Source organism: Ursus americanus, chromosome 7 (genome assembly GCF_024610735.1).
Source record: "Ursus americanus isolate L20-20 chromosome 7, mUrsAme1.1.p, whole genome shotgun sequence".
Lineage (NCBI taxonomy): Eukaryota > Metazoa > Chordata > Mammalia > Carnivora > Ursidae > Ursus > Ursus americanus.
In genome coordinates, this window is record NC_142133.1 from 80,363,043 (window position 1) to 80,386,071 (window position 23,029).

Genomic DNA, 23,029 nt, shown 5'->3' on the forward strand with positions numbered 1-23,029 from the left:
TTACTATTAAATATTAACTAATTGTTAATAATTTTGCTTACAGAGACCAACCCTTCCAGATATTTCTAAGTGAAATAGAACATGGCTCTAAACAGGTGCTACAGATTGGAAGAGACTTTTTATCTTTGTGTTATTATACCATCAGAGCAACATAGCTTTTATTTTATAAACTTGATTCATCTTGAATTCAACTTCTTTGGACTGCTTTTTCATATTAACTTTTATTACAATGGTGAATAGTATTATTTGGCAAAAAATTCTAACTTTCTGTCTGCCAAAATCTGCATTGCAAATCGTGCGGCCTTTCTTCCTTAACCTTTGGGCTTAGTGTTTCCAAATTCCCACCAGACATTAATATTTGGGATCTGAGAATGAGAAACTGGAATTCTTCGGAACACCAGAGAATCCCTGAAATTATAAGTTAGTCTGTATTTTTCATAATGTTTCATGTGTGTATTTGAAATAATAATGAGTGACCATGATAATACATAGCAAACTATTTTTTATTGTAACAGCGTTATACTAAAAGCTTCAGAAAATTTCTGTAAACAAAAGATATCATAATAAGTGTATGGCTTATCATTATTATGTACATCATAAAAAGATTACATCTTGTGATAACATGTAGAAATGGTCTCTTCCTGATAGAAATATTTAATAATATTAAAAGAAGGGAACTTTAATACAAAATATACACCAAGTAAAAATCATTTAAAAATGGAAAGATATTATCCCAAATATTTAATATTTAAAAGTTGACATACTTAAAAGGCACTTTTTAAAACACACAAAGCATCAATTACCCTCTGTGATATTCTTTTTTTTTTTTTAAAGATTTTATTTATTTATTTGACAGAGACAGAGACAGCCGGTGAGAGAGGGAACACAAGCAGGGGGAGTGGGAGAGGAAGAAGCAGGCTCATAGCGGAGGAGCCTGATGTGGGGCTCGATCCCATAACCCCGGGATCACGCCCTGAGCTGAAGGCAGACGCTTAACAACTGCGCCACCCAGGCGCCCCACCCTCTGTGATATTCTTGATCTTTGTTTTGTAACAAATACTCCAGACACAGACAGGTTTTTTTCCCCCCACTTTGTTTTGAGTTGGTTTAATTATTCTGCATCCCAAAGCAGGTATAATTTGGGCTGTAGGGCGTAGGTTACTCATTTTCTTTTTTAACAACAAATATGTTTTGTCTGCTTGCCATGATTTTGGTTTTGCTGTTAAAATCAATATTACTTGCTAATCAGTTTCTGATTTCATGTAATATTCCACAGCATTGATAATTTCTCTTTGTGTTTTTTTTTTTTCCTGTTAGAATATTTATAAAGGACTGTCGACCATAGCAAATACTCAAACACTAGAAAATGCTAGTGAATATTATTGGGTATTATACGAATAATGTAACATTTAGATCTCCCAGCACAGGTAATAATAGTACCATACAGAATGACATGTCAGTATTGCCAGTGTATTTATTTTGCTTCCCAAATTTGCTGTTTCTTAGAACACTACTCATAGGTTTTGTGTAAAGTATACTCTGTATATCAATATATTGTTATTTATTTTATTTGTGATAACAGTGCACCATTAGCAGCAGCGGGGCCTGGATACATTCTTCTAACATGGCAAAAGCTAAGAGCAACATTAGCTGGTGAAATGATGAGACTTATCTGCTCCTTGCTCTTGTTCCAGCTTCTAGAAACTTTGATCTTAACCTTGGACTCCACATATGGCATTTCCTTCTCTTGTTTGACTTGAATCAGTGGCTTCCACTGAACCAATGTCTTGCCTGCTAACTCTATTTATTGCAGGAAAGTTATAATATTTATTCCTGTTTTTCATTTTCACAGTTGACTTTCTTAGGGTTTGAGATGCAGAAAAACAAATTTCCTGAGAAAAGCGGAGAAGGAACTCCTGCATAAAGCAGATTGTTATCGTTAGCCGAGCAATGGAATTTGTTGGGAATTCCACTAAAAGAGGATTAAATTTTTCTCCCTTTGTGATCTGCAATCTTGGGAAGGTGTTACTGTGAACAGTGGAGGTATTTATGGATAAGTGAAGTGGTGTCTTTGCATCTCTTTCTGCCTCAGGGAGAACCGTAATTAATGCTGTGTTATGGATGCCAGAGCAGCTCAGTGTGGAAGTCCTGTTCTTTGTGGTCATCCTGACTAATTAAACAGCAGTCAAGAGGGTTGGTCTGGAAAGGGACAGAAGTCTAGCAAACTAGACTGTACAACGGACCACTGGTTTGACAAGGGGAAGAAGCCTTGAGCAGAAACTCTTGTAGGTGCTGTAGTTAAAGAGAGGAGGATTTGCCACTGGGGCAGGGAGGCACGGACTGTAGCAGGGGAGACCCAGACCCTGGGCACCATCCCTTCACAGTCCAAGTTGTTCCCAAACCCATACATTGTCCTCCCAGCACAACAAGAGGCAGAAGGAAGCAAAGTGTGTGCAAGTCTGCACTGAGAACCCCTTGCCAGGGTTGGGGCAGCCTGGTGGAGACACTCTTCATTCTTGGCCTGACTCTTGCTCATTCTGCACAAACCAGAGTCTGCTGCTTGAGGTCTTTGTGAAGGGTTGACAAAGTATTATCCATTGATATGATATTCATGTGTTAAGAAAAGTGAACTTCCTAACTGTCCCCACAGGACTTAATGTAGTTCCAGTGTGAACATCACCGTGAAATGCTAACCGGCCGGCAGACACCAAAAGATGTCCTAATTGCCCATGTGCGTATGTATGGTTTTTGCTTTTTAGGAAACTGAGTTTATGAAACTGAGGATCTTTTAATTGAGGAAAATTTTGTCTCAGTGAGTTGGGTGAACGGAGCTCCGAAATGGATGTTTTTTGTGTGTACTTTGGGTCCTGATGTTTTTCATCACCATTCTGAAGCTGATTGTTATGGAAAGTTTATAATAGAGAAATGTAATTTTACACATTTAGACAGCATCCTGCTCTCATAAATTTATAAAATAAACTTATGTAGAGAGGAGATGAGGCCAGTATTCATTTTAAAGTGTCTTGTTGGCCCATTTATATGAAGTTATTTGAGTCAACACACTGTAATTATGAGTCACATACATGGGTTGGGAGAGTATATGTATTAGACAGTTGATTAGATTATCCCAAATATAATAAGCTAATTTGCCATATATTTTATTATAGTGATGTAGTATTGGAGGTGATGATATGTTTGTGAGTATGTGGAGAGGACATTTTTTGCTTGAAACTGGTAATTTACTGCTCACTCAAATGCCATAAATACTGGTTTGGGCCAAGGGGAAATCATGGAATTTATCTCTGAACTAAACTGTGAGTGGAATTTTAGACCAGAAAGCATGTTTAGAGTTTCTTTTTGAGTTCAGTCTGATTCTTTTTATTAGTCTGCCCTGGCTATACCCTCCCTAAGTGATGGCAAACCTTGGTGCAGTGGCCAGTGTGTGGACCAGCGCTAGAGAAGCCCACCCTGCTTCTGGCTCTGTGATGCTGAGCACACTGCCTTGCCTCCTTGGGCCTGCTTCTGGTGTTTGGGTGTGTCAGGTACAGTTCAGTCTGGTTCAGAAATCTTGTCATTCTGTGATCTGGGTTATAGCCTTGAGCAAACCTATGATTCTCTAGACAGTAAACTTCAGTGATTCCCAAGCGTAATCCACACAATGGTTACAATGTTACAAGAGGAATGAAGAGACAGACTCCACTAGTCCTGTGCCAGGCTGACTCGGGGTCCCTTTTCATTTGAGGCATGTCTGTGTAAATTATTGATCAGACGTTTACAAGTATGTTTTCTGAACAACTTGTAAATGCTCAGTAGCCCTGTGGTTTACACCTTATTTTTCCTGGTCCATGGGGATCCTCATAAACATAGAGGCCCCTGGAATAGACACCTGCAGTGACTTCCTCTCGGCCTAGGCTGTTTCCTGAGGCAGAAGAGCAGTGGCTGGCTCTTGGCAGGAGTTAATGCCTCCTTCCCTTTCCTATTCTCCCCTCCAGACAGTGGTGTTCTTTGTAATGGGGTGTGAGCCAGGGCAGGGTGGGGCGGTTGGCTGGACTGGGGATGCCGTCAGTCTCTGGGGTCCATGGGAGAAGACTCAAAATAGAATAGCAAATGTTTTTTTTTTTTTTTCCCCTCCAAAAGTCCATTTGTTTCATGCCAAAAACAGACAGGGATTTTTAAGAAAGATTATCTCTGAAATACAGTAGTTTCTAAGTGACTATATAGAACCAGTAATTCATCCATCCGTTCATTCACTTGATGAGTATTTACTGAACATCTGCTTAGTGCCAGACCCTCTGTGCAGTGATGACTGAGGTTCACAAGAGAGGCCCAGCCCTGCTGTGGTTGGTAACTTTAAGTGTCAGTGTGGCTGGGCCATTTTACCCAGATATTGGGCAAACACCAGTCTAGATGTTACTGTAAAGGTTTTTTCAGATGAGGTCATTTAAATCAGTAGACTTTGAGTCACGCAGATTACCATCCATAATGTGGGTGGGCCTCATCCAATCAGTGGAAGGCCTGAACATAAAAAGATTGGTCTTCCCCGAAGAAGAGGAAATTCTGCCCCTCCAGACTGAAACATCATCTTCAGCCTGTGGCATCAACTCTTTGCTGAGTCTCTAGCCAGGATGTGTACATCTACCTGGACTGCTGAGTCCTTCTTGATAATTGCAACAATAGCCATTGTAATAACAGTAGCTAATGTTAATTGAACACTTTCTGCTGCGTGGGCTCGAAGAGCTTTACACGTGTTGACTCATTTAATCTTACAAAATGTACAGGTTGTTATCATCCCCTCTAATGGGTAAGGAAATGGACAGGTGAAGTGGCCTCTCCAACTCATAAATGGCTGAGTCGGGATTAAAGTGGGGGCTGCCAAGCTGGTGTTGTCAACAGTCGCTACTGCTCCTGCGGCCTCTGCTCCCGCGGCCATGTGGCACCTCGGGCCTGTTGCCCTGCCCTGTCCACATCCTCTCGATTCCCACCAGGATCCTGTGAAGTAGGAAGGACCGCAGCTGTCATTACGATCTCATGAGTGAAGACGCTGAGGCTCAGAGAGTTTGCACGGCCACTGCCAGGTCCTGGGGCTACTGATCATTGTAGGTGCTCTGCTTCCCGGCCCCAGGAGGGTGTAGTTTTCACTACCGCATACCTGTTCCTCCAAGGCTCGCTGTGCTCACTGAGCTTGAAAAATGGGCAGTGTTCTCAGCCCCTCGGGCTCCCAGGTCCGGGTGCCATGGGAAGGAGGCAGAAGTGTAGCCAGTGGAGTTTTCTTGCCTCCTCGTGTCTTCTGAGGCTGTGCCTCCCAGGTCTCCAGAGAATGTCATTTTGTTCTCTCCAGCTGCACAGCTGCCCTTGGTTTATGGGTTCAGCTTAAATTCATCCCTCTAGAACCTTCCTTGCCGGACCCTCCCTCTGTTCTTTTCTTCCTTGCTTTTCTTAGCCCTGCACCTTATTCAGTAATTAACTTCTAGCACAATACTCATGTACTTTGATACTTTAAAAACTTCAGGTATTGTGAGTTCCCTTTCTTTCCACGAAGCCTCTTGAGGTTTCTTTATGGCTTCCTGTGGTTGAGCCCAAAGCCTGGCACATGGGGTGTGGAGTTTGCATTTGTTGATTGGATGTGATTTAATATGGTTGAAAACATGGGTCAGTCAAATTGGAAATGACCCAGTCACCTAACAGTGTTTCAGAGGGAGGCAGGGTAGGGCAGCCCGCAGAGCCTGGCAAATCCCCTGGTGGGAATCCTTCCAGGCCTCTGCTGTGGCGTCCTGGAATTCTTGTCCAGAGCACACTAGGAATTTTAGTGGGTGTAATAATGACCCCGTGATTCAGAAGTTCAGCTTGAACACAAGTAATTTCCTCAATTCAGTTCCCCACCAGGGAGCATTTCCTGGTGAGAACTCAGAGTGTGTTTTATAACACCTCTCTTAATTTGGGCACTTCTTAATTCAAGCCCTTGCAGGCAGCCTGCGTGCACAGCACCTCTCTCTGACCAGGCTGACTGCAGTGGCCATGGCATTTCTTGCACAGAACTGTAGAAAGGGGCAAAACAGGTCATTGCTATACTGAGTTGGGAGGTGATGTGGGGAAGGAGCACTGGATGGGGTATGTCCATGGCAGAGCATGTGAGGACAAGACATGCAGGTGACAGTCACCCTCGTTCTTCGGGAAGTTGGGTGGGATTTGAGAAGCAAGGAAATAAAAGAGCCACCAGTGTCCCATGAGACCGTATAGTTCGGCTGCCCTGAGACCCTGGGGCCCTCATGCTAGACCTTCCAGAACTTGTATCAGTGAGTTCATAATCTGGGATCGGTCCTAGATGTCATCAAAGTCAAAACCTTTATGTGAGATAAGGGGACAGAAGCTCAGAAAATGCACCGGCCTTTTCCTAATGGGATCAGCATGGGGGTCTCCTCCCTTCCCGCTTCTCCCCTCCCAACCCTGAGTTCCTGCCACTGCCCTGGTGAGAGCCCAGCCCCGTGTCACTGTGTGGCGTCCCAGGAGCCAACTCTGAGTGTAGATCCAGCAGGGTGTGTGTAGCTTCGCTGTCAGTGACCTAAAGCCTTGCGGAGAGGAGGGAGAATGGTCCTGAGACCTGTGGTAGTGACCCATGTTCGTCAGGGTGATGTCAGCGTTTATGGAGCACTTTGGAATGTACTGAGTGGTTTTCTGACACATTAGCTCATTTAATCCTTACAAAATTCTCTGATAGCATTATTTCTATTTTGTAGGTAGGCAGGGTAGTCTTCCAGGCCTCCCAAACTCCCACCTGGCTCACGTGCCTCTGTGCACGCCTCCCATGTACCTCCCACGTGGCCTTGCCAAAACACTGCTTTCCCCTTCCATGCAGCAAAATCTCCATTTTTCAGTGAGAGATCCGCCTAACCTGTCCTTTCTGTGCATCAGTCCCTGGCTGCATTCCTTGGCCTAGGAGTTCAGGTCATGGAAATTGTGCAGACATTCCCTTAGCTGTTATGTATCAAGGACCAAATGGGAAGGTGCTGTGGGAGCCACTGAGGGGACACGAGGGGTCCTTTCCTTCAAGGGTTAATGGTCCACACCATGAATTGGGATATTGAGTCCAGTTAATAGACGGAAGGGGTTCTCTGAAGCAGCAGCAAATGGCTCCATTCTTGCTGACTAGGCAGGATTTGGAGAGGGATGGGGAGGGACAGAGAGCCCAGGAGGTAGAGGGAACAGTGTGAGCAGTGCACAGGGGTGGCGATGGCACGGGGGTTCCTGACCTGTCTGCTTCTTTCCTGTGGATTTGTGGGAGGATGGCTTGTGCTCTGTTACAGAGCATGAACGGCCAAAGCAAGAGCAACAGCAGAGCACTGGGAGGTACCTTGAATCAGCTGTGATTCAGGGTCTTTTTCTCTCTTCATGCTCTTCCACCTCCTATCGAGCCCTCCTCACCTGCTCGTCCTGTTTCAGTCTTAGTGACAGAGCCGAGGCATTTTGCAGCATCTGGGAGTTCTCTCCACCTCCAGGTTGGGATAAATGCCGATCTCCTGCGCTTCCCAGTAGCGGAGAGCTTCCCCTCTTGCTGATCTATATTTTGTCAGTGACATAGTTAAGGTGCAATGGGGTCAGACAGGTTAGACTGAACAAAACTTGTTTAGGTAGAGACAGAGCATAAGAAGTAGGTGGAGACAGATATTCCAGCGTAAGTTGTAACTCGGCATCTTACCGGTACCGGATCCCAGAGTGCATGTAAAGGCAGCGGCTGTGCAAAAAGCAGTTAGGGTGAGTGAACAAAACAAAACACCCCTTGGCCTTGGCATCAGACATAACTGAATTCGAATTCTGGTTCTCTTGCTTATTAAAGAGGAGACTGCAAGGAGCTTACTAGTTTAGCTTTAGTTTCCTACCTCACGAATCCTTGGGTACAAAGTGCCCGGCCCACAGCCCCATAAATAGATCTATTCTCACATCGACGGGCTGGTGTCTGTTTCTGCTGCATCATGACTTCTTATTTCTGGGTGCTTCCAGACTGTGACCTAAACCAGCATCTGAACTGTGCTTGAAGTTCTGTGGGAAGTCTCAGAGCTGGCTATGTCTGGTGTGCCGGCTGTTGGCCCGAGTGTGACAGCGTTAAATATAACATCTGATGATTTCGAAAGAGCCTGGTGAAGAGGCAGAGTCTACCAGCGTTGCAGCCTTTGGCGCCTCGTCTGCCCACTGTCCTGTCGGTCTTGCCATGGTAGCCAGGCCACCAGTTGGCCTGAGCCTCCTCATCTGTGAAGCCAGAGCGCCGGAGGGGACCTTGGAGGGCCTTCCAGCTCCAGACTGGTGTGATTCTCTTGCACACTAGCAGGGGGCAGAGATCCAAACTGTGGTTGCCATTCCTCTCCATATTGCAGGCCCAAGTGCCATCACTTCCCAGAGGCATTGTGGAAGCACGTGCTGGCTCCAAGTAGTCATGTGGACCTGTGGGGAGTGTTGGAGGTATCAGGCCCAGGAGCAGTCCTGGGGCCTGGATGGGGGAGGGGTGGCAGAATGGAAACCCGACCAGGTCCCAGCCACCCCAGCCTGCACTCACCTGGGGCACTGTGGCAGCTCCCACATTGCTGGGGCCATTTCTTTGGGAGCTGGTACACCCAGGATCCATGATTCCAAGTCTGGGTTCCTCATTGCTTCCAGGCATTCTGTGCTGGGAGGTGCACAGCGTATGCTGATGGGCATCTTACTTCCCTGGGAGACAGTTCTGAACAAACTCAGCTGACCAGGATGAGTCCCGTGTATTTGTGTTCAGGGCTGAAGTAAGTAAAATAATACCTACCCCCAGCCTCAGGAAATATCTTGCTGAATCCCAAGTGCTTTTTTTTCTGAAAACGATGCTTCTGCTGGTTGCCTTTTATGGAGCCCTTGACTCCTCACTGGGGGCCCGCTGAACGCCCTGCCTCATCCTCTCCTGTATTCACTGGCTCAGCCTCCCAAAGCGTCTTGCAGAGCCACTTTCCCCAGGGGCCCTGGGTTGCATGATGAAGTAACAATATGAACCCTAAATGCTCTCTTCTGGTTGTGACCACTCCCCATGTCCTCCGTGTCCTTGTACGATGTCATCACTTCAGCCAACTCAACAGACAAGCATTTACCCAGCATTCGCTACCAGCGAGACATTTAATCAGGACTCTTGGCTTTTGTCAGAGGCTCCTTTTGTGTTCCTTTAGATTTGGTTCTACAGTAAGTTTAAATTCATAGAGGGCAGATGCTTCTCTGCGTATCCACATCCACAGTACCCAGCCAATAGGGGTTTCGTTAAATATTATATCACTGTTTAAAAAATGATAACAAAGCAACGATACCGAATTAAAAAACTAAACCCGGTAGTGATATATAAGTGATGAGAAGTTTCACCCAAGAGAAATAAGCTTTATTTCTAGTGGGGAAAATGGCAAAATAGCCATGGCACACACTTGTTGCCTCTGACAATCGTACTAGTCCTTCAAGATGTGTATTATTATCCCATTTTAAGGATGAGGAATACAAGTTCTGCTCAGAGTAATAAATATAGTAGGTTGTGATGTGCGTTATGGTCATAGGTATTTCAGACTTTTTCAGACTCCAAAGCTGTGATGTTTTGTGAAGCCATGCGACTTATTATTTTCATTCATTGTGTTCATCGACCTGTACAGTTTACCGTAAAAGATCCATGTACAGGGTTCTGGTGTCTGTGTCATGAAAGGGTATAAGCAAGCACAACATAGACTAGGTAGATCTTATCCTCATGGGTTGGACATGCACTCATGGAATATGATTAATGGGTCAAAAAAGTGTATGATAAGTTCCACACAGGAGGCAGAGAGGACAGGTGTGTTGTCTGAAATAGTCCTGTTGAACATTTGTGTTTCTTTATAAAGCTAGCGGCATAGCTAGAAACTGGTGCCAGAAGCATTTTTGAGAACGAGATTTTAGTTCTCTCTCTCTTGCTGACAATTTTGACCTTGTGATCCTAGTTATTTGTCTCCAAAATATGGGTGTTATAACTTGCCCACCCAACTTGGCCTGGTTACTTCAATTTTAATGAATAGAACTAGTTGGTTTTGAGAGAGCTCATCGATGCAGTTCATGCTTCGGGTGTGGAGGGGGTGTGTTCAGGCTGAGCTGGTCTGGGTGATGAAAAGAGCATCCCGTTAGATTTGTAGCTTTTCCTTCCCTCCAACAGAAAGGCAGGAGAACATTAACAATTAGAGCACCCCCTTTTAGTAAATGAAATACCCCCCTCCAAGACCTCTACATATCAAACCCTTGGGAGTTCGGAGGTCACACACCTGCACATACTAATGAGATTCGTTAACTCCAGGAGACCAGTGAGGTTTGCAAAGGGACATTATTGTGGCTATTCTCTGCTTTGACAAAGGAGCCTTCATTGTCACTTTGCCTTCCTTCTGTCCCTGTCGATCATTAAAATAGATTGGGGGCAGAGGCTGGAGAGAGGAACCCTTCCACTAACTGCTTCCTGGAACTCTAAGAGGCTCAGCTGTTCCATGGACAAAAATGAATGCAGCACGTGGCACATAGCTGGATGAATATATTCCTCACCCCTGGGAGAAACTGCCAATCCACGCAGATTTTGAATCCTTCTAGATGCATAGAACACCCAGGAATGGTGGTGTCTATTTTGATAGCATGTCCCTCTTTAGTATGAAGACTTATGTGGGTCTTTGAAAATAGTGCATGTTTCCTGTAGCTGGTGCGAGGAGGTGGCTCTGAAATACAGTCCGTTCAGGATGTGCCTGAGACACTGTGCGCTTGCCCGCAGGAGGATGCAGGCGATGGATAGGGGCATGCGACTGGCATAGCTTACCTGCAGGCTTAGCGGGAGAATTCAGCACTTCTAACATGTTGCCAAAAGAATGTAAGCCAGTGAAAACAAGCTGAGCACTTTCTCACGCAAGGAGTCAGTGGTTTTTGTATGCCGTGAGGCTGGGAACACACCCTGCCATCTCCCTGGCACTGATGGAGGGTGTCTAGCCAAAGCCACCTATCCTGTCTTTGCAGGTCTGATGGAGTTTGCCAAGTCAGCGTAGGAACTTTCTTATACCTTGTATATGGGGTTGCTGTAATTATAAAATATCCAGGATTTTCAGCTCGGGGATGGAAGTGGCCAGCAGCAGGTAGAGGCTATTACTCCAAGTTTTTGTTTAAAATGCTTTTAGGGAGCCATCAGTCTTTTGGCTGCTGTTGTTTTCTTTCCTGTTTGGTTTTTTTTGTTTGTTTGTTTGTGGTAAAGTACTTTCAAAATACTATATGCTTATTGAAGAGAGTACGGCAAATTCTATAAAGTATAAAGAATCTAAGAAAAAGTAATCTGTGGTTGTCCTATCAGAGGGCAACTGTAATGTTTTGGTTTACTCATCTCTAGTCTTTGCTGAGAGAGATTAAGGCGGTTGCTGAATGTGTGTGTGTGTGTGTGTGTAAATTGTTTCTCCTAAAATTGTATTATCTATTTAATTTGAATTCTGTCTTTTGAACTCAGTATTATATAAAATAATCCCTCTCTATGTTACCAGAACAATTTTGTCAGCATATTTTTTTTCTTTTTAATAATAATACTTTCTTTACCGCTTTTTTTAGAGGGGTTAAAAAACAAACCTACCTTGAGAGGAACATTAGTTTGAATATAAACAAGCCCAGTTGCTTTAAAGCATTTCCCCCCAGGGAAGGACATGCCATTTGTTTCTGTTTACAAGTTATAAAATGTTTCATCCTTCTGTGACTTTTTTGGGGGAGCGTGCAAGATTGTGAAACTGTGTTCTTTGTTTGCATTTGCTGGTCCTTGGTGAAATTATGCCACCTATATTCTTTCCAACAAATGCATTGCTCTTCCTCAGATCTAATCTCCGTGTACATTTCTCAGTGAAAGTCTCATCACCGTATTTGTTATTCTTCAACCAAATTGTTTTTAAAAGTGATTTTCGTGGGACATAAATTCCCTTTATCATGTAGAAAGGCTGCAACCGGGTCAGGCTCCATGAACAGTCCCCAGCTGGAGGGTCCACCTGCTTCCTTGTATCTCATGTGATGCTTGCTGATCTTTTCCCGCTTCTCTCCCTCATACACTTTTGGCTGGAACAGAACATTTCCGTGCAGGTGTGTCCTAACCCAGAACCCTGGGTTTAAGGATGCTTTTGTAAAAACAAGTGAGCAGTGAGCATATTCAATGCCACACAATTAGATCTCAAAATAGCAACTGTAGCTTTTTAAAAATAAAAGATACCCTACCCAATGGAAGGGACATGGTTCCAAAAACACCTACAGGATAACATTTCTACATTAGTCAAAAAAATGAGGATACAATTAAAGAAGTATTGGCAGAGAGAGGCAGAAAGTGGCGTGGTTTAGGCAAGAGCTAACTCACATGAGGAAAAAAATTGACTAAAGAGATAAAAACAGTGGAAGTGACCAGAGAAGAATTTTCTCTTCTCTAGAAACACCTGCACAATGAATGCCAGGGGGTGGAAGGAAAACAAAACAAGCCACAGAATTACCAGCTTTTATCTCCGTATTGTGAAATAAGGCATGTATTGAAATAGAGTCTTGGCAATATAGGAGGCTCCTGGTCAGCATGGCTACGTGGCCTGGTCTGATCTTACAGCAAATGCTTGCAAAGTTTTCAAGAACAATGCCTTTCACTCCAAAATTGTAGCAGTTTGGACATTAAGTTAATATGGGCTCTATAATAGCAAAACTCAAAAGTTTGTGCTATGAAAAATAATTAGTAAGGACACTGGTTTCATTCAAGGTTTTTGGAATGTCAAGTCAAAATGACAAAACAAAATTCAACCTATTTACATCTACAGTTCAGATCTACGGTGACCTTGGAGAGCTGGCTGAATGAGGCTTTCTGGAGAGCATATAAAAGGGGTATGGAAGAATAAAGTTACCATCATGATTATAATAGTGATACTTTATGTTTGTAGAGCCGTTTCCAGTTTCCAGAGACGACCTGTATTCCTGTTCTCCTGTCACTTTGAGTGGTCTGGAAGGAGGATGTGGCAATGTAACAGTGATGAGGGAGATGCCAACCCACCTCTACTCTCGGGTTGGGTGATCCCGTGATGGGGGTGGATGCCATCCTTTCCTGATTCTGGAGGGAAGGGGGTGAACACAGGCTGGAACACATTCAAAGAGGGGTTGGGACTTCAGAGAAAATCTCAGGAACAAAATCTCATATCAACATTGAGTTATGACTAATGGGTTCCAGCAGCTCTAGCTTTGGAACAACAACTTGGGGGCCTGGATTTAGCAAAGATGAATCTTTACTGTGGCTAATAGAAGGAGGACCAAGTGAGGAAAAGTAGCTCCTTATGAAAGCATTCTGATGGATCATCCAGAAAAAGGTGGCTGGTACCCAAACTCTTTAAATGTGTCACTGGAAAAGGTAAATTGATTCTATAAAGTTTTTTTCCCTCCCTGTTATCCATTGTTAATGTTAATAGGATAACATTATCCATTATTAACCCTTTGTCCAGAGAAGGAGCACTTTTTTTTTTCCTTCAAGAAGTAACTGAGAAGAAATATATATTCAAGTGCAAAGGGCCTAACCTTCACATGTCTGTGTTTGGGGGTGGTATCAAATAGGTGGTGTCCAGAACCAGCAGTTGCCTGAGTGACTGGGAGTGTCAGTTCTGCTGCAGGAGGGTTTTACTTCCTACTGGCAGGAAAGATGGGTTCAGTTATTCAAATTTAATCCATTTGGGAATGACTGTGGCTGGTGACCCAGGGATGTTTGCATTCATCTCAAGAAGAGAGCACGTCTCTGACAGTTGGGTCCTTGCTCCTTAGGAGGAGAAATCAGGACACACTAAGTTTGTGACTTGCAGGGGACTCAGTTCCTGTTTTGGAGTCATCTAAGAAGTAGAATGGGATAACGGGAAAAGTCTGACCGCAGTTTGATTTCACCTTACCAGTGGGTAGGTCTTGGGACTGTTTCTTAATCTGCATGGGTGAGGGTGGAGGGCAGCCCTAGGAAGGTTTGCTGAGAAACCCCAAGTGGGCTGTTGTGTTCCAAGTACTTAAAGCCCTGCATAGAGCCCGTTCTTTGCATTCAGCTCTGCTGTGGTCTGTGGCCATTGGTGTTTTCCTTTCACAGGAAGCCTCCAGGCGCCTTGCTGTCCTGGGCCGGGGACCATAGTTGAAAAAGCTCTGAGGAGCAGGCATGGAGGGAGCTTTAGTCTCTCTGCCAAACAGCACATGGTGTGTGTGATTTTATTCTTAGTAATCACTCTAAATCAAAGTATATTTTAATACGGTAGCGAGGTGGTCTTTTATTTAAAGGCTTTAGAAGAAGGTTAGAATGAGCTGTAGTAAGTGACATAATAGTTTTAATTTTAAATTTCACGTCACTACAAACAAATAGAACTGGTTTTCTTAAGACATGTACCAAAAAGGTTTTACTCTTTTAATTAACTAACGGACACACCTGGTTGTGCCTTACAGCTCGAACTCTATAATAGTTACCAGGTTGCAGCAAGCTTCTGGTTTTGCTCGGCTGCTCCTCGAGGGTGGGAGATTCACTAAGAATTTTGTGGGGAGACCCAGGAAATGGTTTCCCTTGTACAGCATATGGCAAAACCTCAAAAATCCCCCTGAAGCAGTTTTTTTTTCCAGAGGAGGCTCCCTAAACAGCAGGGTGGGGGGGGGGGGTCTACATTCCTTATTTCCAAATCCCATCTTGCCCTCCCCTCAGGCAGCCTCTGCATTTCCCCAGGTCAGTCCTCCTCCTTCTAGATCTTTCCCTGGTGGAGTCTGTTCATTCCACTTTTTCTGTGTAACAGTTAAGCTCCTTTTTTTTCTGTATCCAGTTTATTTGCTCTAGTCCTCACCTTTTCTCCTCCCTCCTCAGAAATGAAAGCCCTTCCTTAGGACCCATTGTCTTTAGACTCTATGGGTATTTTAAATGATAAAGAATTTTTGAAAATTCCAATGACAATAAAGTCACTCAGTGACATTTGTTGGCCCCAGGACTGATTAGCCAGTTGTATTAAATATCATAAAATACACATTCTATGGGATAAGAATTTAATTTGCATTGCAGTTTTAAAAACATCATATTTTCCAAAACAGAGTGGGAAAGGATCTATCCTCTATTTACCTTTATGGCCTGGACATTCTCTATTTTCTTCTGCTGGTTTATAAAATTGGTGTTTATATTTATATAGGCTCTGAATTAAGAATTGTCTATTAACTAATAGCTCCTTCAAAGAGGTTTGGAGAAACAGGAAAGAAAAGGACAGAGGGAAGGACAGGCTTTAAAACACTCGTAAAACACTGAACAGCTCCTACCAAAATATCATATGCACTATGTGGGGATGAAGTTTAGGGACGTCCATAGCTGTCTTGTGCTATGAGAGGACAGGCCATGCAGTGGTTTCTAGGATTCAGGGATTGGGTGCCGGGTTTGGACACCATTTCAAGCACTTAGTGGCTTGTAACTTTCAGTGAATTACTTAACGTCTCTTCTCCTTAATTTTCTAGGATAAGGATAACAATATTTCTGAGTTGTATGGCTTCCATGGGAAAAAAGACAACTGCTTAGAATTTTGCCTGGCACACTGTAGAAGCCCAATAAATGTCGGCTGTCATTTTTATTGTAGCGGTACAACGTTAATGATATTTTCAAAAGGTAAACTCAATGACATGCTTCCTAAGACAGGACTATGGTGGTGAGTACCAGGTGTACATTACCTCCAATTAATCTGTTCTCAAAATTTCTCTAATTTTGTTGTTTCAAGAATATTATGCAAATGGAATCTTAAAGTATGTAGCCTTTTGGGATTGGCCTTTGTTCCCATAGCGTGATGCTCTGGAGGTCTTTTATTGCTAGTAGTGGTGTTCTATGGTAAGGATGTACCACAGTATGTCTAAACATTTACCCATTGAGGGACATCTGGGCTGTTTCCAGATTTTTGCTACTATGAATGAAGCTGCTACAAACACTGGTATACAGGTTTTGAATAAACATAAGTTTTCATTTCTCTGGGATAAATGCTCAGGAGTGTAGTTGCTAGGTATATGGTAATTACATGTTTAGTTCTTTAAGAAACTAACACACGGTTTTCCAGAGTGGTTGTACCATTTTACATTGCCATGAGCAGTGTATGGTTAAGTTTCTCCACATCCTCACCAGCATTTGGTGTTGTCACTGTTTCTTTTAACTATTCAGATGGGTGTGTAGTGATATTTCATTGTGGTTTATTTTGTATTCCCTGATGGATAATGATGCTAAACTTTTTTTTTTTTTTGATGTGCATATTTGCCATCTGTATATCCTCACCAGTGAAATATCTTTTCCTGTCTTTTGTAGATTTTTTTAATTGGATTTTTTTTTAATATTGAGGTTTGAGAGCTGTTTATATACTCTAGAGATTAGTCCTTTGTTGGATATATGGTTCGCAAATATTGACTCCTGGTCTGTACCTAGTCTTTTTATCCTCTTAATGGGTCTTTCACACACAAGTTTTAAATTTTGATGATATTCATTTTATCAGTTTTTCTTTTATACATTATGCTTTTGGTGTCAAGTCAAATAAATCTTCACTTAGTCCACAATCTTAAAGATTTGCTCCTGTTTTTCTTCTATAAATTTTATATTTCTATGTTTAAGCCTGTGATCCATTTTGAGTTATTTAAGTTATGAGGTATAGATTCAAAAATTATAGGATTATAATTTATTTTTGCATGTTTACCTTGTATCCTGATCTTGCTGAACTCTGTTATTAGTGCTTGGACATTTTTGGAGATTTGTCCCCCATCCCTCTTCTTTTAACCTGTGGATATTGAATTACTCCAGTACCATTTGTCAAAAAGGCTACCGTTCCTCCATTGAGTTCCTCTTGCACATTTATCAAAAATCAATTGGGCATATTTATGTGTGGCTGTTTCTGAGCTTTCTGTTGTGCTTGGTTGACCTATATGTCTATCCTCCACCAATACCACTGTATTGATAGTAGCTATAAAATATCTTAAAATCGAGTAGACTGATTCCTCCCACTGTATATTTATTTTTAAAATTATTTTAGCTACTGTGCTTCATTTGCCTTTTCATATATAACTTAGACTGATCTTGTCTATATCTAAAAAAACTCTCTCTGGGATTTTGATTACAATTACTTTAAAGTATTTAGGGTAAATCACTTTAAATAGGGATATCAATTTGGGGTGAATTGGCATCTTTACTATGTTGGGTCTTCTAATCCATGAACATGGTATGGTCCTCCACTTATTTACATGTTCTCTGATTTTTTGTCATCAGTATTTTGTAGCTCTTAGCCTAAAAGTTCTTTATGTATTTTATTGTACTTATATCTAGGTAGTTCTTATTTTTTGAGCAATGGTAAATAGTATTGTATTTTAATTTCAGTGTCCACATGTTCATTGAGAGTTTACAGAAATATAATTGATTATTTAATATTTGTCTAATATCCTGTGACCTTATTGAACTAACTTAGGCTAGGAATTTTTGGAGATTCCTTGGAAGTTTCTGGATAGTTAATCATGATATCTGCAAATAGGGATGGTTTTATTTCTTCCTCTCTGATCTATGTGCCTTTTATTTCTTTTTCTTGCCTTATTGCATTGGCTAGATCTTTTTGCACCATGTTGAATGAGAGTGGTGAGAATGGATGTCCTTGCCTTGTTCCCAGTCTTAGGGAAACACGTTCGGTTTTTGACCACTAGGTATAATGTAAGCTGTACGTTTTTTGTAGATGTTCTTTATCAAGTTGAGGAAGTTTTCCCTCTAATCCTATTTTTCTGAGAGATTTTACCTTGAATCAGTGTTGAGTGTTGTTAAAAAATTTGTCTCCATCTAGTGATATGATCTTGGGATTTTTCTTCTTTAGATTGTTAATATGGCAGATTACATTGATTGATTTTCAAATGTTCAGCCAGCCTTGCATGCTTGGAATGAACCACACTTGGATATGGTATATAATTCTCTTTATATTTTAATGAATTCTGTTTGCTGGTATTTTGTTAAGAATTTTTACATCTATATTCATGAGAAATATTGGTCTGTATTTTACTTCTTTTCTGTCTTTGGTTTTGGTATCAGGATAATGAGAATAGTTTCGTAAAATGAATTGGGAAGTATTCCCTCCTCTTCTGTTTTCTGAAAGAGACTTTATAGAACTTTTCTAAAAAAGTTACAGAGTGTTCTTTAAACATTTGGTAGAATTTTCCAGTGAAACTATCTGGGTTTGGAGATTCCTACTTAGGGGATTTTATTTTGTTTTTTATTTTTTAGAGAGAAAGCGAGAGTGAGGCGGGGAGCATCAGGGAGAGAGAGAATCTGAAGCAGACTCCCCACTGAGCACAGAGCCCACTGCAGGTCTCCATCTAATGATCCTGAGATCATGACCTGAGCCAAAATCAGGAGTTGGACACTTAACTGACTGAGCCACTGAGGTGCCCTGACTTTGGGGATTTAAAGAAACACACTTTTAATTTCCTTAATAGTTATAGGGCTATTCAAATAATGTAATTGGTATCCGCTAAACTGTTGTGGTTTGTGATTTTTGAGTAATTGGTCCATTTCATTTAAGTTGCTAAATTTATGTGTGTAGAATTGTTTATAGTATTTCTTTATTATGCTTTTGTTGTCTGCAAAGTGATATTTTATATTTAACTCCCGATATTGGTAATTTGTGTCTTTTTCTCCTTTCAGTTCTGTCAGTTCTTGCTTCATGTATTTCACAGCTTGTTGTTTATGATATCTATGTCTTTTGGTGAATAAGACATTTTATCATTATATAATGTACCCCTGGTAATTTTTTTAGTTCTGAAATCTATTTTTATCTGATATTAATATAGCCACTCTTGCATATATTTTTTTAAATATATGCTTGGTATTTTTTTCCCATTCCTTAATTTTTAGTCTACTATATCATTATAGTTGGCCCAACCAGAGCAGACCTAGCAGTTTCTCCCTCAGCTTTCACACATCCATGCCAGCCTGCTGGCCCTGCTACCCATGGTCTTTTATTTAATCCATGTTGCCAATTTGTGTCTTTAATTGGTATATTTAGACCATTTATATTTGATGTAATTATTAATATGTTAGGGCTGAAGTCAGCCATTTTATTTTTTGTGCTCTATTTATTTTCTGTTGTTTCTTTGTTTTATTTTTCCTGTCTCCCTGTGGGTAACTTGAATATGTTTAGACTTAGATTTTTGTTAATTTATAGTGTTTTTAGTGTATTTTTTTGTATGGCTAACTTAATTATTGCTATAGCTTGATTGCTCAGTCTGTTTATCAGTCTGTCTATCATCAACTTATCAAAGGCTACTGGTGTCAGCATTTTACCAGTTCAAGTGAAGTGTGGAAATCTTACCTCCTTTTACCCTTCCCCATTAACAATATATTTGTTTTAACTGTTTCTTCTACATATATATAATAAGTGTATCAGATAGTGTTCTAAGTTTTCCTTCAACTGTCAATCATAAATTAGGAAACTTAAATAGAGTGAGAAATGCATTGTTTTTGCTTGTATTTTCACTCTCTCTATGTCGTTCATTCTTCCTTTCTCATGTTCCAAGATTCCTTCTTTTTTTTTTTTTTTTAAAGATTTTATTTATTTATTTGACAGAGATAGAGACAGCCAGCGAGAGAGGGAACACAAGCAGGGGGAGTGGGAGAGGAAGAAGCAGGCTCCCAGCAGAGGAGCCTGATGTGGGGCTCGATCCCAGAACGCCAGGATCACGCCCTGAGCCGAAGGCAGACGCTTAACCACTGTGCCACCCAGGCGCCCCCCAAGATTCCTTCTTTTATCATTATCTTTCTATTCAGAGAAACTTCTTTAACCCTTCTTTCAGAGTAGGTTTGCTGATTACAGATTCTCTTAGTTTCCTTCCTCTGAGAATGCTTTGATTTCTTTTTATTTCCTGAAGGAAATTTTTGCCAGATAAAGAATTCTGGGTGGGCAGTTCCTCCCCCCAGCCATCATTTGAAGAATATTGTGCCACTTGTTTGTGGCCTCTGTGGTTTCTGATCACAAGTCTACTGCCATTCACATTGTTTGCCCCTGTAGGTGAAGTGCTGTTTCTCTCTTACTGCTTTCAAGACTTTTTTCTTTGTCTTTAGTTTTGAGACCTTGACTATGATGTGTCTTGATGTGGGTTTCTTTGGGTTTATTGTGTTTGAGGTTTGCTCAGTTTTTTGAATCTGTATGTTTATGTTTATGTTTCAAATTTGGGGATTTTCTTATTTCTTCAGATCATTATTTCTTTGAATGCCTTATCAACCTTACCTTCTCTGTTTTCTCTCCAAGATTTTGATGACCTGAATATTGGATCTTTTGTTACAGGTCCATAGGTCTCTAAGGCTCTGCTCATTTTTTCCCCCCAGTCTGTTTTCTGCTTGTTCAAATTGGGTAATTAATTTTGTTTTGACTTCAGGTTCACATGTTCTTTCCATATTCTCCCCTATTCATTGATGTATTTATTTTAGTTACCATATTTTTCAGTTTTAAAATTTAAAGTATTTTAAGATAATAATTTTAGGTACATTTTTTTTTGGAATCGCATGACCATAAAAAGTCAAGAGACATTCTAAAAAAACTCCTTGTGAGAAGGCCCCTGAATCAGTCAGATGGGCTCTAAGTTCATTCAGTCAGGTTTCTTACAGGGCACATTTCTGGCGCATTAGACTATTCAAATACAATTTTTGCAATCTACTCTCTACCTTCTGGTATGTTCAGAGAGGATTATATGATTTTTACAATGATCATTCTCAAGCTGGAAGACATTTAAAAACACCATTGCTAGCCTGTATATCTCTGGTTACCTATATTGGAGCACATAGGTTAGTCATTACATTCAGTTATTCCCCTGAATAAGTCAAGGTCATCAATCCTTTTCTCTCAAAGGTTTAGTCAGTTACCTTTGCTGATTCTTAGATGTGGAACATCTTAGAGATGTAACAGTTGGGTTCAGTGGCATCTGGGATGACTTTGGTATACCTGGGACCACCATGGTCTACACAGGGAAGAGCCAGGGCAGACCCCACTTGAGGGACTGTCATCTTTGCTCCCCCCCAGCTCTTCAGCATGAGTGGCTCTCCCCAGTTTCCCAGTGGCTGAGTTCCAGCTTTCTTTCCCCAACTTCTGGTGCAGCATCCCTGAAACACTGGAGGCCACCAAGTACTGAGCTTGGTATACAATTTCCCCCTCCTCAATAACTTTGAGGCAAAACAAAGGTGGGTTTTACTGCATGGTATTAACATAAACCAGTCATATACATTTGTGAACCAGATTTGAAACCGAGACTAAAAAATACACTTCCAGGATAAAACCAGAATGGCAATTAGAAGGAAGGGCTCTAAAGAGGAACTTGGCTTTGAACTAGTTTCTGCATCTTTCTGCTCCTTTATTGTGTGATGATAAAATATATCTCTCATGATTGTATGAGGATTAAGTGAGAGAGTGCAAGATCTGGTACATGGTGCTTGATGGTGATCACTGTTGCCTCCTTGAGAACTTCATTGTCCCTGACACCTAACACATTTTGTGGGATATGCTAGTACTTAATAGAGCACGTCTGACTGATCCAGAGGCCTTCTCACAAAGGGGCTTTCAGAATGTCTCTTGGCTTTTTATGGTCCTAATTAAAAAAATATATATATATATACACACACACACACACACACACACACACACACACACACACACACATATATATATGAAGCTATCATTATTATCTGAAAACACTTTGAATAAAACAGGCACAAAGTTTATTCAGTAACTGGTTTATTCATTTGTGGGTCAGATTATTTTTTAAGCTATAAATCCATAAGTTGATAGAATGTAAATAACATAAATCTTTAAAGAACAGATTTTTAAAGTTATAAAGAGGCTTAGTCTTTTCACTTCAGCCATCTCTCACTTGAGGCAGAAATGCCTCTAGTGGTGTTTCAGGCACTGCTTGAATACACTATTCATTTGTTCATTCATCCATCCATTCAACAAGTATTTGTTGTACATATTTTTTTAAGATTTATTTATTTTAGAGAGCATGTGGGCGTGCATGAGTTGGGGGAGGGGCAGAGGGTGAGGGAGAGAGAGACTCTCAAGCAGGCTCCCCACCCAGCTCAGAGCCTGATGTGGGGCTCGATCTCACGACCCTGAGATCACGACCTGAGCTGAAATCAAGAGTTGGACACTTAATTGACTGAGCCACACAGGCACCCCTGTGCATATAGTATTTTTGATGTGCTTTGTTAGGTACTGGGTAAAATGGTCTTTAAGAAATTGAAAATCTAGTGGAAGAGACAGGTAAAGTGGTAGGTGCTTGCCTGAAATCGTGTTATATCCAGTTCTTCTTGTGTGTTTATTCTATACCAAGAACTGTTCTATGTGCCTTACATGTATGGACTCACTTGATCCTTATAACAAATCGTGAAGTGGAGCACTTAGAGAACTGTATCCTGATCATTCCTTTTTTCCAGCTGAGGATGGATAAGACTCTTATCACTAACAAAAAGTAGAGGGGACTCCAAACCAGGCAGTCTGAATCCAGAATCTAAGCTTTCAATGATTGCGCAATGGAAGATGCTGGGATATAGTAAAGAAGCACCTAATTCAGGGGGCAGGGGATGATCAAGGCTTGTTCCTATGAAGGGGTATCTGGGAACTGGGCATGGGGCACTCACCTTTTCTAAGACGGGCCATTGGCTTTGCATAGTTCTTGACTGTATTCCTGAAAAATAAGAAAATACAAAACTAAACACTTCTAAATGTTACAAAAGGAGGGAGGAAGGGAGTGGGAGTGAGTAGCCCAGGGAACAGGAGTCTGTGGGGAGAAAAAAGAGCAGTCAGTGAGAAGCGAGGAGTTCCTTTTGCCTTTTCGTGATGATCATCGAGACGCATGCTCCAGCACTTCTCCCTTTCTGCAGTTTGCCATGATCCATGCCCTCTGCCCTCCAGCCTCAGACAGGCTGTTCTGTCTGTCCGAGACACTGGTGTTCAGTGTTATTTCCTGGGGAAGGGGTAAGTCCTGACCCCTAGATTGATTTTATCCTCCA

The 23,029-nt window shown here is 41.6% G+C and overlaps 1 long non-coding RNA gene across 3 annotated transcripts in view; it reads right to left on the reverse strand.

Moving 5' to 3' along the window:
* Positions 1-495: 495 nt before the first annotated feature.
* Positions 496-23,029, reverse strand: part of LOC123803301 (uncharacterized) — a 30,674-nt gene continuing 8,140 nt past the window's right edge. The window contains exons 2-4 of one of the 3 annotated variants that reach the window (XR_015725371.1): positions 22,658-22,704; positions 8,546-10,115; positions 496-8,433 (exon numbers count right to left, since the gene is read on the reverse strand). This is a non-coding gene — a long non-coding RNA (uncharacterized LOC123803301). Of the gene's footprint in view, positions 10,116-19,553; positions 22,705-23,029 lie in introns of those variants that run through there. The other 2 variants (XR_006782818.2, XR_015725370.1) reach the window with 2 other exon arrangements.